Genomic DNA, 22,601 nt, shown 5'->3' on the forward strand with positions numbered 1-22,601 from the left:
CCATCCTGCTGTCCACAATCTTGGCCACCTCAAATTCTATGCCTTCAGGAGTGAGAACAGGGACCGGAGGTTTCCTCGAGGTAGCCAAAGACGGGGAGCATCTTTTCAGGAGGGAGGCATGGAACACGTTGTGTATTTGAAAGGACGGGGGTAACTCCAGCCAGAAGGAGACAGGGTTAAGGACCTAAATGATCTTTTACGGCCCTATATACCGAGGAGAAAAATTTTTGGACGGGAATTTAAGGCGCACGTTTTTTGAGGACAGCAACACTAGATCCCCGACCGCAAACAAGGGGTTAGTAGAATGTCTCTTGTCTGCCTGAGTCTTTTGGATGCTCTGGGACGCCATAAGGTTCTTCTGAACCTGGGCCCAGACTGTGCACAGTTCCTGATGAATGACATCTACCTCGGGATTTTTGGAACCACCAGGTGAAACGGAGGAGAACCGTGGATTAGACCCAAATTTACAGAAAAAGGGGGAGACCCCCGACGAGTTACTGACCCGGTTATTAAGGGAAAATTTGGCGAGGGGAATGAAGGAGACCCAATCATCTTGACAGTCAGAGATAAAACACCTTAAATATTATTCTAGAGACTGATTAGTCCTCTCAATTTGGCCATTATTTTCAAGATTGAAGTCCGAGGAGAAGGACACATCAATCTCCAACTTCTTACAGAAGGCTCTCCAAAACAATAAAACAAATTGTACCCCTCTGTCAGAAACAATATTGAAAGGAACCCCATGGAGATGCAGGATGTGTTTGACAAACAAGGTAGAAAACGTCTTGGCATTATGTAGTTTCTTGAGGGGTACAAAGTGGGACATCTTGCTGAAGCCTTGGGATGGAGGCAGATCGGTGATAAAATCCATGGAGATATGGGTCCAAGGTCTCTGGGGAATGGGCAAAGAACATAGTAAGCCTGCTGGTCGGGACCTGGGAGTCTTGGACCTAGCACAAGTTTCACAATCGGCGACATAGGCCTTAACGTCTTTAAGCAACCCAGGCCACCAATAGGTTCTAGAAATGAGGTGTTTGGTACCCAGGATGCCTGGATGGCCAGATAGTGCAGAGTCATGATTTTCCCTGAGTACCCTTAGCCGGAATTGCAGGGGAACAAACAGCTTGTTCTCAGGAAGGTTCTCGGGAGCTGAACCTTGATCAGCCGCAATTTCGGAGACTAAGTCAGAATAAATAGAGGATATGATTATACCTGGGGGCAAAACACAAGCAGGATCCTCCTCAGGGGGAGGGCTGGCCATGAAGCTATGCGACAGTGCATCAGCTTTAATATTTTTAGACCCAGCCCTATAGGTGACCACAAAGTTGAATCTAGTAAAAAAAAAACGCCCATCGAGCTTGTCTCGGGTTTAGCCTCCGGGCAGATTCTAGGAAAACCAGATTCTTGTGGTCGGTAAGGACCGTTACCTGGTGCCTAGCCCCCTCCAGGAAGTGGCGCCACTCTTTAAATGCCCATTTAATGGCTAAGAGTTTGCGGTTGCCAACGTCATAGTTACTCTCAGTGGGGGAGAACTTCCTGGAGAAGTAGGCACAGGGACGGAGATGGGTGAGACCCCTGGTACCCTGGGACAAGACAGCACCCACTCCCACCTCAGAGGCGTCAACCTCCACGATGAATGGCCGAGAAGTTAGCAATAAATCTCCTATGGTAATTAGTAAACTCCAGGAAGCACTGTAACTCCTTCAGGGAGGCAGGGTGGACCCATTCAGCCACAGCCTGAACCTTGGCAGGGTCCATCCGGAATTCATTAGGAGTGAGGATATGACCCAAAAATGGTATCTCCTGCACCCCAAACACACATTTTTCAGTTTTAGTAAAGAGTTTGTTTTCCCGAAGGGCCTGGAGCACCTTCCTGACATGCTCAATGTGGGAGGACCAGTCCTTGGAAAACAGTATGTCATCAAGGTACACCACAAGAAACACCCCCAGGTAGTCTCTTAAAATCTAATTTATAAAATTCTGGAAGACCGCGGGAGCATTACACAACCCAAAGGGCATGACGAGGTATTCGAAATGACTTTCGGGCGTGTTAAACGCAGTCTTCCACTCATCCCCCTCTTTGATGCGGATAAGGTTATAAGCCCCCCCCCCCCCGTAAATCAAACTTAGAGAACCATTGGGCCCCCTGAACCTGATTGAAGAGATCAGGAATCAAAGGAAGGGGATACTGGTTCCTTACAGTGACCTTATTCAAGTTTCGTGAGTCAATGCACGGCCTAAGACCACCATCCTTCTTCCCTATGAAGAAGAAGCCAGCACCTACAGGAGAAGTAGAGGGGCGAATGTAACCCTTGGCCAGGCATTCCTGGATATACTCTCTCATGGCTTCACGTTCGGGACAAGAGAGATTAAATATCCTACCCTTAGGGAGCTTAGCTTCTGGTACCAAATCGATTGCGCAATCGTATTCTCTATGAGGAGGTAACACTTCGGAGGCCTTTTTTGAAAAGACATCAGCGAAGTCCTGAATAAACTCAGGTAGAGTGTTCACCTCGTCAGGGAGAGAAATTAAATTAACAGAAAAACATAACGTCATGCATTCATTACCCCATTTGGTAAGATCCCCAGTATTCCAATTAAACGTGGGATTATGCATCTGTAACCAGGGAAGGCCTAAAACCAAATCGGACGATAATCCTTGCATCACCACTACAGAGCACTGCTCCAAATGCATGGAGCCAACAAGGAGTTCAAAAACAGGGGTATGCTGCGTAAAATAACTATTAGCAAGACGAGTGGAGTCGATACCCACTACCGGGACAGGTTTAGGCAAATCAATCAATGGCATAGCTAGAGACATAGCAAATTCCACAGACATTATATTAGCAGAAGACCCTGAATCCACGAAGGCACTGCCGGTAGCAGACCTACCACCAAAAGAGACCTGAAAGGGAAGCAAGATTTTAGTAGGTTTCATATTTACGGGAAATACCTGTTAGCCCAAGTGACCTCCCCGATGATCACTTAGGCGCGGAAGTTTTACGGCTGCTTATTCTTACGCCTAGGACAGTTGTTCACTTGATGCTTGTCATCCCCACAGTAGAAGCAGAGACCATTCTTCCTGCGGAACTCTCTACGTTGTTGGGGAGACAGGGAGGCCCCGAGTTGCATAGGTTACATAGTTACATAGTTACATAGTTAGTACGGCTGAAAAAAGACACATGTCCATCAAGTTCAACCAAGGGAAGGGAAAAGGGAAGGAAAAATTTCTACACATAGGAGCTAATATTTTTTTGTTCTAGGAAATTATCTAACCCTTTTTTAAAGCCATCTACTGTCCCTGCTGTGACCAGCTCCTGCGGTAGGCTATTCCATAAATTCACCGTTCTTACTGTAAAGAAGCCTTGTCGCCTCTGCAGCTTGAACCTTTTTTTCTCCAGACGGAGGGAGTGCCCCCTTGTTTTTTGAGCGGGTTTTACAAGGAACAGGATATCACCATATTTTTTGTATGTGCCATTAATATATTTATATAAGTTAATCATGTCCCCCCTTAGTCGTCTTTTTTTCAAGGCTAAATAGGTTTAATTCTTTCAATCTTTCCTCATAACTTAAATTCTCCATGCCCCTTATTAGCTTCGTTGCTCTTCTTTGTATTTTTTCCAACTCCGGGGCATCCTTTCTATGAACTGGAGCCCAGAACTGAACTGCATATTCTAGATGAGGCCTCACTAATGCTTTGTAAAGTGGCATTATTACATCCCTGTCCCGCGAGTCCATGCCTCTTTTAATACACGACAATATCCTGCTGGCCTTTGAAGCAGCTGATTGACACTGCATGCTGTTATTGAGTTTCTGATTTACAAGTACACCCAGATCCTTCTCAACAAGTGAATCCGCCAGTGTAGCTCCCCCTAGGACATATGATGCATGCAGGTTGTTGGTACCCAGATGCATAACTTTACATTTATCTACATTAAACTTCATTTGCCAAGTGGACGCCCAAACACTTAGTTTGTTTAAATCTGCCTGTAATTCATGAACATCTTCCATAGTCTGAACTATATTACATAGCTTGGTGTCATCTGCAAAAATAGAAATAGTGCTATTAATCCCTTCCTCTATATCATTAATAAATAAGTTGAATAATAGTGGTCCCAGCACTGAACCGAGTTTTCCGTGGAAGAACGAAGCAATGGAATCTCGGGAGCCATCATGGGGGGGTCAGAGGAGAAGGCACCAAAAAGTTCAAGTCGTCGTTCCCTGAGATGTCGGTCAAGACGTACCGCTAAAGCCATAACCTGATCTAGGGAGTCAGAAGAGGGATAGCTAACTAACAGGTCTTTCAGGGCGTTCGACAGACCCAATCTAAACTGGCACCTCAAGGCAGGGTCATTCCACCGAGAAGCTACACACCACTTCCTAAAATCAGAACAGTACTCAACGGGTCTCTTACCCTGACGTAAGGTCACCAGCTGACTCTCGGCAAAGGCAATCTTGTCAGTCTCGTCATATATGAGCCCGAGAGCAGAAAAAAAAAGGTCAACAGAGGAAAGTTCCAGGGCGTCAGGAGCCAAGGAGAAGGCCCATTCTTGGGGCCCGTCCTGGAGCCGGGACATAATTATACCCACTCGCTGGCTCTCAGAACCTGAGGAGTGGGGCTTTAAACGGAAATAGAGCCTACAACTCTCCCGAAAGGAGAAAAAGGTCTTCCGGTCCCCTGACAACCGGTCAGGCAACTTGAGGTGGGGTTCAAGAGGTGAGGTGGGGGGCACTACCAGGGTAGCATCATGCTGGTTGTCCCTCTGAGCCAGGGCTTGGACCTGTAGGGAGAGGCCCTGCATTTGCTGAGCCAAGGTCTCAAGGGGGTCCATAGTTGTGTCAGGGACCAGGGTAGAAAAGGTATATGGGCCTGTGATTATGTAATGACGGGGCAGGGAGACAGACAGGTGAGCCCTAATCTACCCGCCACTCAGTCCCTGCCTACTTGCAACGGCCCGTCCTAGGCGACGGTGTACAACTGGGCGACGGTCCCTACGCTCAATAAGTGCACGACAGACAAACAGACATGGGTACACAGAAGCTAAGGGAAATGGGGCAGTTGTCCACGGCAACACCGTGAGCAACAAGAGAAGTGAACAAGCCGAGTCAAACCAGGAGTGTACGAGGTACCAAACGCAGAGCAGGAGAGTAGTGAACGAGCCGAGTCAAACCAGGAGTGTACGAGGTACCAAACGCAGAGGAGGAGAGTAGTCAGTAAGCCAGGGTCAATATGAAGCAGGGACAAATAGTTCACGCAGCAGAGCCAGGAAACAGGAGAATCACAGTCAAAGGAGGAGCAGGAAGTGAAGGTATAAATAGACAGAGGGCGGGAGCTAGCTCCGTCTGGCCAGGCTGTGATAGGCTCTCCCACTCCTCAGCCTCCCAGCCTGATTGGTAGAAGGAGGGGTCACTAGATCAGACTTAGGAGCAGGTGCAGACTGACTAACCACGGGCGTCGACACAGAAGCTGTGTCTGGCCGATCCTTTACAGGTTACACCCTAGAGTTCTTAAAGAGCTCAGTTTAGTTATTTCTGTCCCACTCTTCATAATATTTAGAGATTCTCTAGTGACCGGTCTAGTGCCAAGGGACAGGCGTAGGGCAAATGTGGTGCCTATTTTCGAAAAGGGCTCTAGGTGTTCCCCGGGTAATTATAGACCAGTAAGCTTAACATCCATCGTGGGGAAAATGTTTGAAGGGCTATTGAGGGACTTCATACAGGATTATGTGGCAAAAAATAGTATTATAAGTGACGGCCAGCACGGTTTTACTAAGGACAGAAGTTGTCAAACCAACCTGATTTGTTTTTATGAAGAGGTGAGCAGAAGCCTAGACAGAGGGGCCACTGTGGATATAGTATTTTTGGACTTAGCAAAGACATTTGACACTGTCCCTCAAAGACGTCTAATGGGTAAATTAAGGACTATAGGTTTAGAAAGCATAGTTTGTAATTGGATTGAGATTTGGCTCAAGGACCGTAGTTAGAGAGTTGTGCTCAATGATTCCTACTCTGAATGGTCCCCGGTTAACCCCTTCGCGCTCAGGTCAGTAATAGTACGTCCTGCTAAGTAGAACGTTCGCGCTCAGGTCAGTACTATTACTGACCTGAGTAAACACGGCGCCATCTTTCCCCGGCGCGTGTCTGAGCTGTGATACCTGCTGTTTCCGACAGCAGGCTATCACAGCTTAGTGTGCAGGGACCGATCGCGGTGGTCCCCGCCGATTAACCCCTTAGAAGCCGCGTTCAATAGCGATCGCGGCTTCTTAGGGGTTAAGCTGCCATCGCCGGCCTGCTACACGATAGCGGGCCGTGATGGCTACTATGGCAACCAGAATCCTAACAATGGACTCTGGCTACGCCATCGACGGAAGCCTAGTGGGTCCCGACAAAATCAGGACCCACTATGCTTGCTGTCAGCGAACAGCTGACAGCTCTAATACACTGCACTACGCATGTAGTGCAGTGTATTAGAATAGCGATCAGAGCCTCCTGCCCTCATGTCCCCTAGTGGGACAAAGTAAAAAAAGTGTAAAAAAGTAAAAATAAGAAAATAAAAGATTTAAAAGTAATAAAAGTAAAAGTCCCCCTTTTTCCCTTATCAGTTCTTTATTATTAATAAAAATATATAAATAAACAAATAAACTATACATAATTGGTATCGCCGCGTCCGTAACGTCCTGAACTACAAAACGATGTCGTTATTTATCCCGCGCGGTGAACGCCGTAAGAGAAAATAATAATAAACCGTACCACAATCACAATTGTTTGGTCACTTCACCTCCCAAAAAATGGAATAAAAACAGATCAAAAAGTCGCATGTACCTAAAAATGGTACTGATCGAAACTACAGTTCGTTACGCAAAAAATAAGTCCTCGCACGACTTTCCTGATGGAAAAATAAAACAGTTATGGCTCTTAGAATAAGGAACACAAAAAGTAAATTATACTTTACAAAATGTATTTTATTGTGCAAACGCCATAAGACATAAAAAAAAACTATAAACATCTGGTATCGCCGTAATCGTATCGCCCCGCAGAATAAAGTGAATATGTCATTTATAGCGCACGGTGAACGCTGTAAAAAAAATTGAATAAAAAACAATAGTAAAATTGCTGTTTTTTTAGTCACCACGCCACCTAAAAATAGAATAAAAACTGATCAAAAAGCCGCATGCACCCCAAGAAAACTACAATGGATTCCTCAAGGGGTCTAGTTTCCAAAAAGGGGTCACTTTTGGGGGGTTTCCACTGTTTTAGCACCACAAGACCTCCTCAAACCGGATATGGTGCCTAATAAATTAAATTAAATTAATTAAATGTCACCTCTACTTTGCTCTAAATTCCTGTGAAACGCCTAAAGGGTTAATAAACTTTTTAAATGCTGTTGTGAATACTTTGAGGGGTCTAGTTTCTGAAATGGGGTGTTTGATAAGGGTGTCTAATATATGGGCCCCTCAAAGCAACTTCAGAACTGAGCTGGAAACTAAAAAATAAAATAAAAATGAGGCAATACTTCGCTTCTTACATTATACTGATAATGAGCCGTGCCCACCCCGAGATGACCCCAGTTTTGACCGTTTGTATAAACGGAGACCCCTATTAGACCGTTTCAGTGCCCGGTTTTCCCAGCATTCACCCCCGAGAAGTGTATTGAAAGGGAGGCTTCAATTCCGCCAGTACCTGCCGGGTAAGAGGGCAAGGTATGGCGTGAAGATGTATAAGCTGTGCGAGAGTGCATCCGGGTATACCTACAAATTTAGGATATATAAAGGGAAGGACACCAGTACTCAGCCCCCAGAATGCACCCCCTTACTGGGAGTTAATACAAAAATTGTGTGGGATTTGGTGCACCCACTGCTGGACCAGGGTTACCACCTCTACCTGGATAATTTTTATACCAGCGTCCCACTCTTCAACTGCCTCGCTTCCAGAAGTCCTGCGGCATGCGGCACCGCTAGAAGAAACCTGAGAGGCCTCCCTACGACTCTGCTTGGGCAAACACTCAGAAGGGGTGAGAGCAGGGCACAATCTAGCAGCAACATATTGTGTGTCAAGTACAAGACCAGGGAGATGCCACACCAGTACCCATGTACCTGTACGAGGTACCAGTACAGAGACCCCTAAACCAGACTGCATCCTGGACTACAATAGGTACATGGGAGGGGTGGACTTGTCAGATCAAGTCCTGAAGCCTTACAGTACTTCTGCAAGCGGGGCCACAGGCATCGTACCAGGGCAACACTTTTTAGGAGAAGTTCCCCAAACTGGCAAGAAGGGAAAAAGTCAAAAGAGGTGCAGAGTCTGCTATAAGAGGGGGATAAGGAAGGACACAATATATCAATGTGACGCGTGTCCCGAAAAACTAGAGCTCTGTATGAAAGAGTGTTTTCAAATTTATCATCCATCCCTTTATTTTTAATTTACCCCAGTTTTACTCGCTCTGATCCACTTCGCACAGCTTACCCCTCCTCATCTTTCCCCTCTGAGCCCTGCTGTGTGCCCAGGCAGCTGATAACAGCCACATGTAGGGTATTGCCGTACCCGGGAGAGCCAACATTACAGTTTATGGGGTGTAGGTCTCCGGTGGCACATGCTGGGCACAATATATCGGACACTGACATGGCATATATATAGAAAATTGCAAATCTCACTCTGCACCAACTGCTGCACATTATCTTTTACACAATACCTGTGGGGTCAAAATGCTCACTACACCTCTAGATGAATTCCTTAAGGGGTGTCACTTCTCGGGGGTTTCAACTGTACTGATACCTCAGGGGCTTCTGCACACACGACTTAGCACCAGAAAATTCCCAGTAGGCCACATGGTGGTCCTTTCCTTCTGAGCCCTCCCATGGACCCAAACGGCAGTTTATCACCACAAATAGGGTATTGCCACACTCAGGACAAATTGGGCAACAAAATGCGGTATTTTATTCCTTGTGAAAATAAGAAATTTTGAGCCAAAACTACCTCTTATTGGAAAAAATAAAATTTTTTTTAATTCACAGCCCAATTCAAATAAATTCTGTGAAAAAACTGTGGGGTCTAAATGGTCACAACACCCATAAATAAATTCTTTGAGGGGTGTAGTTTCCAAAATGGGGTGACTTCTGGTGGGTTTCCATTGCTTTGATACCTTTGGGGCTCTGCAAATGCGACATGGCACCCGAAAACCAATCCAGCAAAATCTGGGCTCCAAAGAACACATAGCGCTCCTTTCCTTCTGAGGCCTCCCATGGGCCCAAACGGCAGTTTATCACCACAAATGGGGTATTGCCGCACTCAGGACAAATTGGGCAACAAATTGGGGTATTTTATTCCTTGTGAAAATAAGAAATTTTGAGCCAAAACTACCTCTTATTGGAAAAAAATTCATTTTTTTGAATTCACAGCCCAATTCAAATAAATTCTGTGAAAAAACTGTGGAGTCTAAATGGTCACAACACCCATAAATGAATTCCTTGAGGGGTGTAGTTTCCAAAATGGGGTCACTTCTGGTGGGTTTCCATTGCTTTGATACCTTTGGGGCTCTGCAAATGCGACATGGCACCCGAAAACCAATCCAGCAAAATCTGTGCTCCAAAGAACACATAGCGCTCCTTTCCTTCTAATACCTCCCATGGGCCCAAACGGCAGTTTATGGCCACAAATAGGGTATTGCCGCACTCAGGACAAATTGGGCAACAAAATGGGGTATTTTATTCGTTGTGAAAATAAGACATTTTGAGCCAAAACTACATCTTATTGGAAAAAAGTTTTTCTTTTTAAATTCACAGCCCAATTCAAATAAGTTCTGTGAAAAAACTGTGGGGTCTAAATGGTCACAACACCCATAAATAAATTCCTTGAGGGGTTTTGTTTCCAAAATGGGGTCACTTTTGGTGGGTTTCCATTGCTTTGATACCTCTGAGGCTCTGCAAATGCGACATGGCACCCGAAAACCAATCCAGTAAAATCTGCACTCCAACAAACACATAGCGCTCCTTTCCTTCTGAGGCCTCCCATGGGCCCAAACAGCAGTTTATCACCACAAATGGGGTATTGCCGCACTCAGGACAAATTGGGCAACAAAATGGGGCATTTTGTTCCCTGTGAAAATAAGAAATTCTGATCAAAAATGACATCTTATTGGAAAAATTGTCATTCTTTTAATTTCACAGCCCAATTCAAATACGCGCTGTGAAAAAACTACGGGGTCAAAATGGTAACAATAACCATAAATTAATTCCTTGAGGGGTGTAGTTTCCAAAATGGGGTCAGTTTTGGGGGATTCCTACTGTTTTGGCACCTCAACACCTCTTCAAACCTGGCATGCTGCCTAAAATATATGCTAATAAAAAAGCACCACCAAAATGCACTAGGTGCTTCTTTGCTTCTGGGGCTTGTGTTTTATTCCACGAGCGCACTAGAGCCACATGTGGGGCATTTCTAAAAACTGAAGAATCTGGACAATACATATTTAGTTGTGTTTCTCTGGTAAAACCTTCTTTGTTACAGAAAAAAAATAGAATAAAATTGAAATTCAGAAATAAAAACGAAATTTGCAAATTTCACCTCCACTTTGCTTTAATTCCTGTGAAATGCCTGAAGGGTTAAAAAACTTTCTAAATGCTGTTTTGAATACTTTGAGGGGTCTAGTTTTTAAAATGGGGTGCTTTATGGGGGTTTCTAATACATAGGCCCCTCAAAGCCACTTCAGAACTGAACAGGTACCTTAAAAAAAAGGCTTTTGAAATTTTCTTAAAAATATGAGAAATTGCTGTTTATGTTCTAAGCCTTGTAACGTCCAAGAAAAATAAAATAATGTTCTAAAAACGATGCCAATCTAAAGTAGACATATGGGAAATGTGAACTAGTGACTATTGTGGGTGGTATAACCGTCTGTTTTTCAAGCAGATGCATTTAAATTCTGAAAAATGCTATTTTTTCTAAATTTTCTCTAAATTTTGCAATTTTTCTCAAATAAAGACTGAATATATCGACCAAATTTTACCACGAACATGAAGCCCAAAGTGTCACGAGAAAACAATCACAGAATCGCTTGGATAGGTTTAAGCATTCCGACGTTATTACCACATAAAGTGAAATATGTCAGATTTGAAAAATGGGCTCTGAGCCTTAAGGCCCAAACTAGGCTGCGTCCTTAAGGGGTTAATTTTCTGATCGCTATGGGCAGGGCCGCCATCAGGAATTTCAGGGCCCCATACAGCTAAATTGTCTGGACCCCCCTACTGTGGCACGCCTGTTAACGGTACTCCGTCCAGCACTAGATCATGCTACCCCTTCATTTCTACTTGCTCTCTGAGAATCGTCGACACAGATGTAGTGCAATTCAGAGTATTGCAGCCTTCTCACATTCACTTCATTGTGAGAAGGCTGCAATACTGTGAATCGCCGCTACATCCGTGTCCACGATTCACAGTGAGCAAGCAGAAATGAAGAGGAAGCAGCGCTCGGACCGACCCATAAACTATTGATGGCCTATCCTGAGGATAGGCCATCAATTTTTAGGGACTGGAAAACCCCTTTAAAAGGAACCTTTTAGCACACTCATGCTGCCCTAACAATGGACACAAGCCAGTGCTAAAGCTATGACTTCTCTTATATGACGCGGCACTTTAGAGTAACACATAGTTTATTTTAATCAGTGCACCTGTCACTATATCATACTACCCGCAGTTAGGGCAACATTAACAGGCCGACAGGTTCACATAAACAAAATAGAAGATACAGGATTTGTTTTGGTACAATCTTAAAACCCCATCTATGATCAAAAATAGATGCATAAGAGCAAAGGAGAAAAAGGTTGTTAAAACAGTAGCATAACAATTGCGGTCAGAGGGAGGGTGGGTCGACCTGGAATGGGCGAGCCCCACTTAAAACCGGATCCTCGTATTTAACGAAGCGTTAGGACGGTGTATGCTGCGTCTTATATAATTTACTAATGCTGCCCGGCCGGATGTGGAAGTGGGCCTTGTGTACCAGGCCATGGAGGCAAGAGGAGCGAATAGCGGGGAGTAATTTTTTTTACATTTTTATGTCGGTTCTGGGGTCCATGCTTAAGGTAGACGAGGCTATTCAAAAGTGTGGCATGGGGCCCAGCACAATGTAGTTACACCCCTGTGTGTAAATATTATTCTAGTTCTATATGTAACCCATTTATTCATTTTACACTTACCTTTGCAGTCTTCTCTTCTCTTCAGCAGGGGGGCATCAAGCTCACAAGTCCTTACCACACACTGAAGCTGAGCCGCTCCCTCTGCCCTATGCAGACACAGCAGTTGGCGTCTTCTGGGATTGCTCTTCATCGCTTTGGAACTTTAGCAATAATAAAAATTATTAAGTAAAAGAAAAAATAAATATATATATAAACATTGTAAAGAGCTTCGTCGTTAGTTCTACAGAGTTTTAAACTTTAGGGTTAACGCTTATGACGTTGAGCGTGACGTCAAGATGTGCTAGATTGCAACATGAGACTGCTGAGCAACTTAAATACACCCCATCTAGACGCACACTGGAGCTGCTGCTTACTGGTTAAAAAGCAACCTTTCAGTCCAAAAAAAAAACTAATTAAAAACTGCAAAATTATTGTTAACCTACCTGTTGGTCTCTCTTTTTCCAGAATCCAAGATGGCTGCTACTGTCTCAGACTTGCATATAGAAAGCATTGCCTGCCAGTCTGAGACATGCCCCCACCTCCTTCACTGCTCTCAGAAGGACAAGCACCGATGTCAGCGCTGTGTCCATCTCTTCTGACACGTCGTCTCCTCATGGGTTCTTGACAGGGGTTCCAACTGCAGCAACATCCTTGCAGGGGCCTGTTTTTTTCTACCAAAGGCAAACCGCGGCAGTTGCCGGGCCCCCTTTCAGTTAGGTTTGGCCGGGCCCCTTACAGAAGTACCCCTAATACCTCCCTGATGGCGGCCCTGGCTATGGGCCACACTGCTGGGAAACCCTACCAATCGTGAGACTGTGGGTCCCGAAAATGCCATTTTTTCTCACTGCTTGCCCACAGTTCAAAGTCTATGGAAATGTTAGAAACAATCAAATACATTGCTCGGCTGTATCCATCATTCACATAGACATTGAATGGAGTGGCAGGCACATGCACCATTCAAGAACCTTCTGATTGCAGGGGTTGCAGAGAGTAGAATCTGGGGGTTTGTGACTCCCGTTCTCATGATTGGTGTGGGTCCCAATGGTGAGGACCCCAGTGATCAGAAAATGATCACCTATCCTGTGGATCGGTGATAATTTATGATTCTGGAAAAACCCATTTAAACGAATCCTAGTTCCTGTTTCCTGTCCAATGGAGGAGGCAGTCTCTTCAGAGGTGCTGTCATAGGGCGATACCTCTGTTGTTTAGATGCACAGATGTGCAAGAGGTGTTCTACTAATTCTAAATATGATTCATGCAAGCACAGCAAATTTATCAGCTGTTATTCAGCTATCTGTTGTCAATGCAAATCCTATATATAGTCTAATGTTCCAGCATTTGATTATATAAACAGAAAAAAAAGTTGCATGACTTTTTGGACTCATGCACATGGCATAGCCGTATACTCCTTGTGCTGCTGTAACATGCTTTGCAGAGTGCTGTATGTATGGAGCGATTCTTCTCTAGGAGCATTGCTTTAAGGCTAAATTCACACAAACGTGTCTGTTTTGCACGCATAAAACACGCGGTTTTCTTGCATTGTTGTTCCATGTGGCATCTGTATACAGGGATTGTCTGCGTTTTTTACGTGCGTATGTCATCCGTATGTCAAGCGTTTTTTACATCTGCAAAAAAAAATGAAGGAGGTGTTTTTTTTTACCTCATCATTTCTTTAGGAACTGGTGCGTGAATCACGGACAGCACACGGATGCCTTCCGTGTGCTCTCCGTTATTTTCACACACCCATTGACTTCAATGGGCTGCGTGGTGCGCCAAAATGCACAAAAATAGGACCTGCAGTACGTTTCACACAGCGGAAATACACTGCGTGTAAAACAACACGTGTCTGAATAGCCCCATTTAATTACATATGTCCGTGTGACGGATGTTGTTTGAACATCCGTAACACGAACGCAAAGTACGCTCGTGTGAATCAGGCCTAAGGGTAGAAAAGTTCGATACACACAGCATCTGATGACATCTAATGCATCTATGAAATTAGAAAGTCTAAGGGTATGTTCATACGGCTTATTTTCAGCCGTTTTTCGGGCCATTAATACGGAGGCTGAACGCCTTCAAACATCTGCCTATTGATTTCAATGGGAAAAATGGCCTTTCGTTCCCACGGGGATTTTTTTTTACACGTCGCGTAAAAAAACACCCCCGTAAAAAAGAAGTGCATGTCACTTCTTGAGCCGTTTTTCATTGTCTCAATAGAAAAACAGCTCCAAAAACGGCCGTAAAAAGACGCATCAGGGGCGGATTAAGGGTACCATGGGCCCCGGGCACATTTTCAGGTCTGGGCCCCCCCCCCGCGTGAACTTCGAAGATGCTGTACCGTATATATTTGCAGATTTCTGTTTAAGGCAGCCACAGACCTGGCACGGTTTTAATTTAGCTGTAAAAGCAGAATGAGCCATATAGAAGAAAGAAAGCAGAATACTTTGAGACACTGAAGTGGTCAGAAGCTTTATAACTTTTTTATTTTTACGTCAAAGGAGTGGTGTGTGAAGGATTATTTTTTTTGCGGGAGGAGTTATCGTTTTTATTGGCAACATGTAAAGTACCATATGATGGGTGAATTGGAAAAAACTGAGATTCCTCCATGGTTTTTGGATTTAGTTTTTACTGTATATATTTACCTTCTCTTAAGGTAAAAGTAGATTTAACATATAATTTTACCTTAAGAGAAGGTAAATATATACAGACCCAGAACCAAGCTCAGCACATATATACAGCCCCAGAACCAAGCTCAGTACATATATACAACACCAGAACCAAGCTCAGTACATATATACAGCACTAGAACCAAGCTCAGTACATATATACAGCACCAGAACCAAGCTCAGTACATATATACAGCACTAGAACCAAGCTCAGTACATAAATACAGCACCAGAACCAAGCTCAGTACATATATACAGCACTAGAACCAAGCTCAGTACATATATGCAACGCCAGAACCAAGCTCAGTACATATATATAACTCCAGAACCAAGCTCAGTATATATATATATAGAGCACCAGAACCAAGCTCAGTACATCTATATATATATATATATATATATATATATATATATGTATATACACACAGCACCAGAATCAAGCTCAGTACATATATACAGCCCCAGAACAAATACAGTTCAGTACAGAGATCATTTCCAAATTCAGTTAAACCCCTGCCATATAAATTTGTACATCATAAAACGACAGCTCCCAGTATAGCCTGAACAATGGTTAGGATATGCTGGGAGTTGCTGTTTAACAAAAGGAATGCTACAATCCGTCATCTTGCTGCAGATCATACAGTAACTACAGTACTGATCTGTCACAGGTAGAATAAACATTTATATTGAATGACTCACCGGTGACGCCTCAGATTCTTTTTAATTCTTTTTCTCTTTTCTTCTCCATCCGGTCCAGACCTCTATGATGACTTCTCTCGGGCACGGCCCATTTATGCAGTTCATAGCTCAGATGTCTTCGGCTCCTCACTTTTCCAACATTTCCGCACCTGTCAACGAAGATAAAATTATCATGATGCCACACTCTATGCTTCAAACTAGAAGGGTATGTGCACACGATGAGAGGCTTTTACGTCTGAAAAGACAGACTGTTTTCAGGAGAAAACAGCTGCCTCGTTTCAGACGTAAAAGCTCCTCCTCGCATTATGTGAGGCGTCTGTGACGCTCGTATATCTTGAGCTGCTCTTCATTGAGTTCAATGAAGAATGGCTCCAATGACGTTGCAAAGAAGTGTCCTGCACTTCTTTGCCGAGGCAGTCAATTTACGCGTCGTCGTTTGACAGCTGTCAAACGACGACGCGTAAATTACAGATCGTCTGCACAGTACGTCGGCAAACCCATTCAAATGAATGGGCAGATGTTTGCCGACGTATTGTAGCCCTATTTTCAGATGATAAACGAGGCATAATACGCCTCGTTTACGTCTGAAAATAGGTAGTGTGAACCCAGCCTAATAGTATCATACAATGAATATTATAGTACTATACACTGTACTCCTGAATATAATAGCACTACACACTATGCCCCTGAATATGTGTGTGTGTGTGTGTGTGTGTCTATGTGTAGGAGACAGCATATCTATAGCACTACGACCCTGCAAACTATGGATAGGATTAGATACAGTGGCTCAGCACAGTATCACACATGATAGGATTAGATACAGTAGCTCAACAGACAGTATCGGGACCAGCTTGCTGACATTGCGGTTCCAGCGCTGGACCCAGAAAATGTAAGTATAAGAATTGTTTTGCTTTTTTATGTGTTACTAATTATTTTTGTGTGTTTGTGTTATATTACAGGTTCGGTTGTTGGACTACGTCGGATTCGAGGACTACTTCAATGACAGCGTTTTTTTATTCTCAATAAAATGGTTAATGAGGGTTGTGTTTGTTTTTTTATTTCAATAAAATATTTTTTCTATGTCCTTGTATTTTTTGAAACTTTACTTTTACCGCCTTATTAATAGCTGCTCGCTGATTGACAACATCCATTACTAAGGCGAGGCTTAATGTTAACAGGCAGAGAGGCTAACACTAACCCCCACTACCCCGGTACTCACCGCCACCAGTGGTACTGGGAAGAGCCGGGTACGAACCAGTACCTGACCATCTGTAGTGATGGTCGGGTACCGGGTCAGCCACAGGCTGGTAATATCAGCCTGGGAAAGGCCAAAAACAGTGACCCTTCCCCCCCTGGTAATGCTAGGCTGCTGCTGTTGTATCTGGCGGGGTCCCCCCCATTTTTCATAACCAGCCAGCAGCAGCAGGTTAACATTACCAAGCGGGAAGGGCAACAGCTTTTGGCCTTTCCCAGCCTAATAATACCAAATTGCGGCCGCCCGATTGCCCGACCATCACTACAGATGGTCAGGTACTGGATCGTACCCGGCTCTTCCCAGCACCCCTGGTGGCGGTGGGTACCGGGTAATAATGGGGGTAGTAATAAAGTTTAAAAAACAAACAAAGACATAGAAAAAATATTTTATTGAAATAAAAACCACCCAGACAACCCTCATTAACCATTTTAGTGATAATAAAAACGCCGTCATCGAAGTAGTCCTGGAATCCGACGTAGTCCAACGACCGAACCTGTAAGAAAACGCACAAAAAACGATTAGTAACACGTGTGGTAGGCTTAGATACAGGGCCCATCAGACAGGATCACACATGGGCGATGTATCTAAGCCTACCATGTGCTTATGTAAGATGCTTAGATACAGGGCCCAACAGACAGGATCACACATGGGCCTTGTATCTCAGCCTACCATGTGATTGGCTTAGATACAGGGCCCAGCAGACAGCATCACACAATCTGTGATCCTGTCTCATGGGCCCTCTAAGCCTGTAACATCGTAGGCTTAAAGGGATTGTCAAGTCCCTAAACATTGATGGCCTATCCTCAGGATAGGTCATCAATAGCTGATGGCTTGGGGTCTGTCTCCCGGGACCCCCCAATCACCTGTTTTGAAGGGGCCGCAGCATTCGCACTTGCCCATATTGCCCTCATGGTAATCCGCCCCTGCGCGCAGGCCTTACAAGTAACATCAGCAAGTAGTTGCAATGGAAGCAAACATAAGTGAACATAATAAACTATGTACAAACAATTGAACAAGAGATTCCCGTATCATCAGGACACCCTGAAGAAGTATCATAGCAGGTGAGGTAATTTAGATATCAGAAAGAAGGTATCAGAAAGAGATGGGAGGGGGGACACATCTATCGCTATTACCTGACCCAAATATTAAGAAAGTTAGATAAGAAGGAACCTGCTCTTAACTAGATACAATAGCAGAAGGAAAGGGTTGAGACGGCTCACCGGGACGATCTGCGGAAAGCTAGCCAAGGTTCCCAAACCTCAAAAAATTTATCATGTCTTCTTAATTGCCAGCTTAATGATTCCTCCATCCTACAAATGGAGTCTACCTCTAACAGTGGGGGATGCATCAGAACGCCAATGTAAGGGGATGAGCTGCTTCGCCGCTGTAAGAAGGTGTGTAGAGAGGTTATGGCGTCTAGGACAGAAATCACCTGAAGGGGCCCATAGCAAGATCAGAGGGGTGGACAGTGAAATTGTGGACTAGGTGATCATCTTAATAACTTTGGAGACCTCTATCCAGAAGGGTTGAACCTTTGTACATTCCCACCAGATGTGCGACATAGTCCCTTTCTCGGTATTCCAACGCCAACACTTATTTGAGTGGGTAAGGGTAGCTCTGTGTAAAACCTGGAAAACCCATGAGAGTGTCTCAGGATTCGAGAGGTCTCTTCCCTTATAAAGGTAAGTTCTAACTCTTGTTCCCATGCTAGTAAATAACTTGGTTTGTCTGGAGTTCTTTCAAGGAGAAGTCCTCCATAGATCTTGGAGAGGATACCTCTGGGGAAGGAGGGGAGAAGTAAGAACGTTTCCAACCAGGATGGCTCAGAGATCTTAGGAAATTGCTTTTGAAATTGTCTGGCTAAGTCATTAAAATGAGAGATTTGTAGAAAATTCAGTGGCCCATCAGGTGGAACCTGGATTAAGGAGGGCAGGTCAGGAAGCTTTCCATCTTTAAAGGCTTCAGCAATTGTTGTATCACAAAATAGTTTCCATAGACTATAAATAGGGCTAGGGCAACCCATAACATTGGGCAACAGGGCCACGGGCATAAGAGGAAAATTGCTTTGGAAGGGTCTTCAAAGGGTAAGAACCGACGGAAGACCTCAATAGTGCCTCTAAGGGTATGTGCACACACACTATTTACGTCCGTAATTGACGGACGTATTTCGGCCGCAAGTAGTGGACCGAACACAGTGCAGGGAGCCTGGCTCCTAGCATCATACTTATGTACGATGCTAGGAGTCCATGCCTCTCCGTGGAACTGCTGTCCCGTACTGAAAACATGATTACAGTACGGGACAGTTGTCCTGCAGAGAGGCAGGGACTCCTAGCATCGTACATAACTATGATGCTAGGAGCCCGGCTCCCTGCACTGTGTTCGGTCCGGTACTTGCGGCCGAAATACGTCCGTCAATTACGGACGTAATTAGTGTGTGTGCACATACCCTAATAGTGCCTCTAATAGTGGCACTAACCACCAGGGCCGGCCCTAGGATAGATGGCGCCCTGTGCGAAATGATCTTTTGGCGCCCTACCCAATCATTAAAAAAAATGCCCCATAAAATAATGATGCCCCCATACAGTATAATAATAATAATATTTAATAATATATTACAACCCCTTCAAGGACACAGTATTTTGTCCTCTAATTGTGGCAACAGCATTATGCCACCTGTAGTGCCCCTACACAGTATAATGTCTGCTTAATGGCCCCCACACAGTATAGTACTCCCTGTAGATTTTGCCATATAGCCTCCCTGTAGACAGTGCCATAATCCCCCACCTCCTTTTTGTAGACAGTGCCATACAGTCCCCCACCTCCCCCTTGTACACCGTGCCATATCGTGCCCCACCTCCCCCTTGTAGACAGTGCCATACAGTCCCCCACCTCCCCCTTGTAGACAGTGCGCCCAAACAAAAACAAAAATTGTACTCACCTAGGCCCCGTTCCCATAACGAACTGAGCTGCTCCATCACGGGATCCTGTAGCCTAGTACAGAGTTTCCCAACCTTTTCAGACTCGAGGCAGCACTGGAAAAATAACATTTCCGAAGGGCCCCCCTACCAAAAATTGTTTCTAGAAAGACAGAAAATGGCTAAGAACAAGCACTACACTCGTAGAGTATGTTCACACACGTTTTTTTAAGGCAAAAAAAAATCTGCCTCAAAATTCCTTCAGGAACTGACAGCGTTGTGTGACCATTTTTTGTGTTTTTTCTTAAGCTGTTGCAGCGAATGCAAAAGATGCAGGAAAAAAGCTCCAAACGGGAGCCACAGGTATTTTCTGCCTCCTATTAATTTCAATTGGAGGTCAGAGGCGGAAACCACTTGAAGACCATCAGCCCCCCACTCACAGTAAAATGACCATCAGCCCACCACTTACAGTAAAATGACCATCAGCCCACCACTCACAGATTCCCCCTGTAGGTAGCGCCACACAGCCCCTTGTAGGTAGCGTCACACAGCCCCTAGTGGGTAGCGCAACACAGCCCCCTTGTGGGTAGCACCACACAGCCCCTTGTAGGTAGCACCCCACAGTGCCATACAGTCCCCCACCTCCCCCTTGTAGACAGTGCGCCCAAACAAAAACAAAAATTGTACTCACCTAGGCCCCGTTCCCATAACGAACTGAGCTGCTCCATCACGGGATCCTGTAGCCTAGTACAGAGTTTCCCAACCTTTTCAGACTCGAGGCAGCACTGGAAAAATAACATTTCCGAAGGGCCCCCCTACCAAAAATTGTTTCTAGAAAGACAGAAAATGGCTAAGAACAAGCACTACACTCGTAGAGTATGTTCACACACGTTTTTTTAAGGCAAAAAAAAATCTGCCTCAAAATTCCTTCAGGAACTGACAGCGTTGTGTGACCATTTTTTGTGTTTTTTCTTAAGCTGTTGCAGCGAATGCAAAAGATGCAGGAAAAAAGCTCCAAACGGGAGCCACAGGTATTTTCTGCCTCCTATTAATTTCAATTGGAGGTCAGAGGCGGAAACCACTTGAAGACCATCAGCCCCCCACTCACAGTAAAATGACCATCAGCCCACCACTTACAGTAAAATGACCATCAGCCCACCACTCACAGATTCCCCCTGTAGGTAGCGCCACACAGCCCCTTGTAGGTAGCGTCACACAGCCCCTAGTGGGTAGCGCAACACAGACCCCTTGTGGGTAGCACCACACAGCCCCTTGTAGGTAGCACCCCACAGCCCCCTTTTAGGTAGCGCCAGACAGCCCCCTAGTAGGTAGCGCCACACAGCCCCCTGTAAAGAGCGCCACACAGCCCCCTGTAGAGTGCACCACAAACCCCCCTGTAGGGAGCAGGGCCGCCATCAGGAATTTCAGGGCCCCCTACAGCTAAATTTTCGGGGCCCCCCTACCGTGGCACCGCCTGTTAACGGTACTCCGTCCAGCACTATATCATGGTACCCAGGGCCGCCATCAGGGGGGGGTATTAGGAGTACTGATGTGAGAGGCCCGGCCAAACCTAATTGAAAGGGGGGCCCGGCAAACTGCCGCGACTTGCCTTTGGTAGAAAAAAAACAGGCCCCTGCAATGGGGCCCGTTTTTTTCACCAAAAGAATGTCATGAGCTGCGGGCCCCCCTTTCAATTAGGTTTGGCCGGGCCTCTCACATCAGTACCCCTAATACCCCCCCTGATGGCGGCCCTGGGTAGCATGGGGGTCGTCATGGGGGCCGTCAAACACCGCCGCCCGTGCGACCGATCACGCGCACCTGCAAACTCCCGTGCATGCGCACCGGCGATTTTGACCTGCCCACACTATCTTGCCGCGTTTTTTGCCTGCGGCGATTGAGGACAGCAGACAGAAAACGCAGCGAAAAATGCATTTTCTGCCTCCCATTGATTTCGATGGCAGGTCAGAGGCGGAACCGCGGCAAGAAAGGACGTGCTGCTTTTTCTTTTTTCCGCGACTGGCTCCCATTGATTTCAGATTAAATCAATGGGAGGCGGTTTTGGAAGTTGTTTGGTGCTGATTCTGACGCAGTGTCCGAGTCAATATCAAGGGCCAAAAACTCTGTGAACTGGGCCTTATTCAGACGAACGTGTAATACATCCGTGCAACGCGCATGATTTTCACGCGCCTCGCACGGACCTATGTTACTCTATGGGGCCATGCAGACTGTCAGTGATTTTCACTCGCCTCGCACGGACCTATGTTACTCTATGGGGCCATGCAGACTGTCAGTGATTTTCACGTGCCTCGCACGGACCTATGTTACTCTATGGGGTCGTGCAGACTGTCAGTGATTTTCACGCGCCTCGCACGGACCTATGTTACTCTATGGGGCCGTTCAGACTGTCAGTGATTTTCACGCAGCGTGAGTCCGCTGCGTAAAACTCACGACATGTCCGATATTTGTGCATTGTTCGCGCATCACGCACCCATTGAAGTCAATGGGTGCGTGAAAATCACGCCCAGCACTTCCGCAGCCGTATAAACTATGAATGAAAACAGAAAAGCACCACGTGCTACAAACAGAGTGTCATAATGATGGCGGCTGCGCGAAAATCACGCAGCCACGCATCATACGCTGCTGACACACGGAGCGGTTATGGACCTTTTGCAAGCGCAAAACGCCACGTTTTTGCGCGCGCAAAAAGCACACGCTTGTGTAAATCCGGCCTTAGGGTAGGAACACACTAGGCATGAACGCTGCAGATTTTATGCAACACATTTTATTGTGGATAATCCGCAGCGTATTACAGTCGCAGCCGAGTGGATGAGATATGAACAAATCTCATCCACACGCTGCAAAAATAATGGACCTGCAGTGTGGCTTTTGGCTTTTTAAGCCGCAGC

Source organism: Rhinoderma darwinii, chromosome 2, assembly GCF_050947455.1.
Source record: "Rhinoderma darwinii isolate aRhiDar2 chromosome 2, aRhiDar2.hap1, whole genome shotgun sequence".
Classification (NCBI taxonomy): Eukaryota; Metazoa; Chordata; class Amphibia; order Anura; family Rhinodermatidae; genus Rhinoderma; species Rhinoderma darwinii.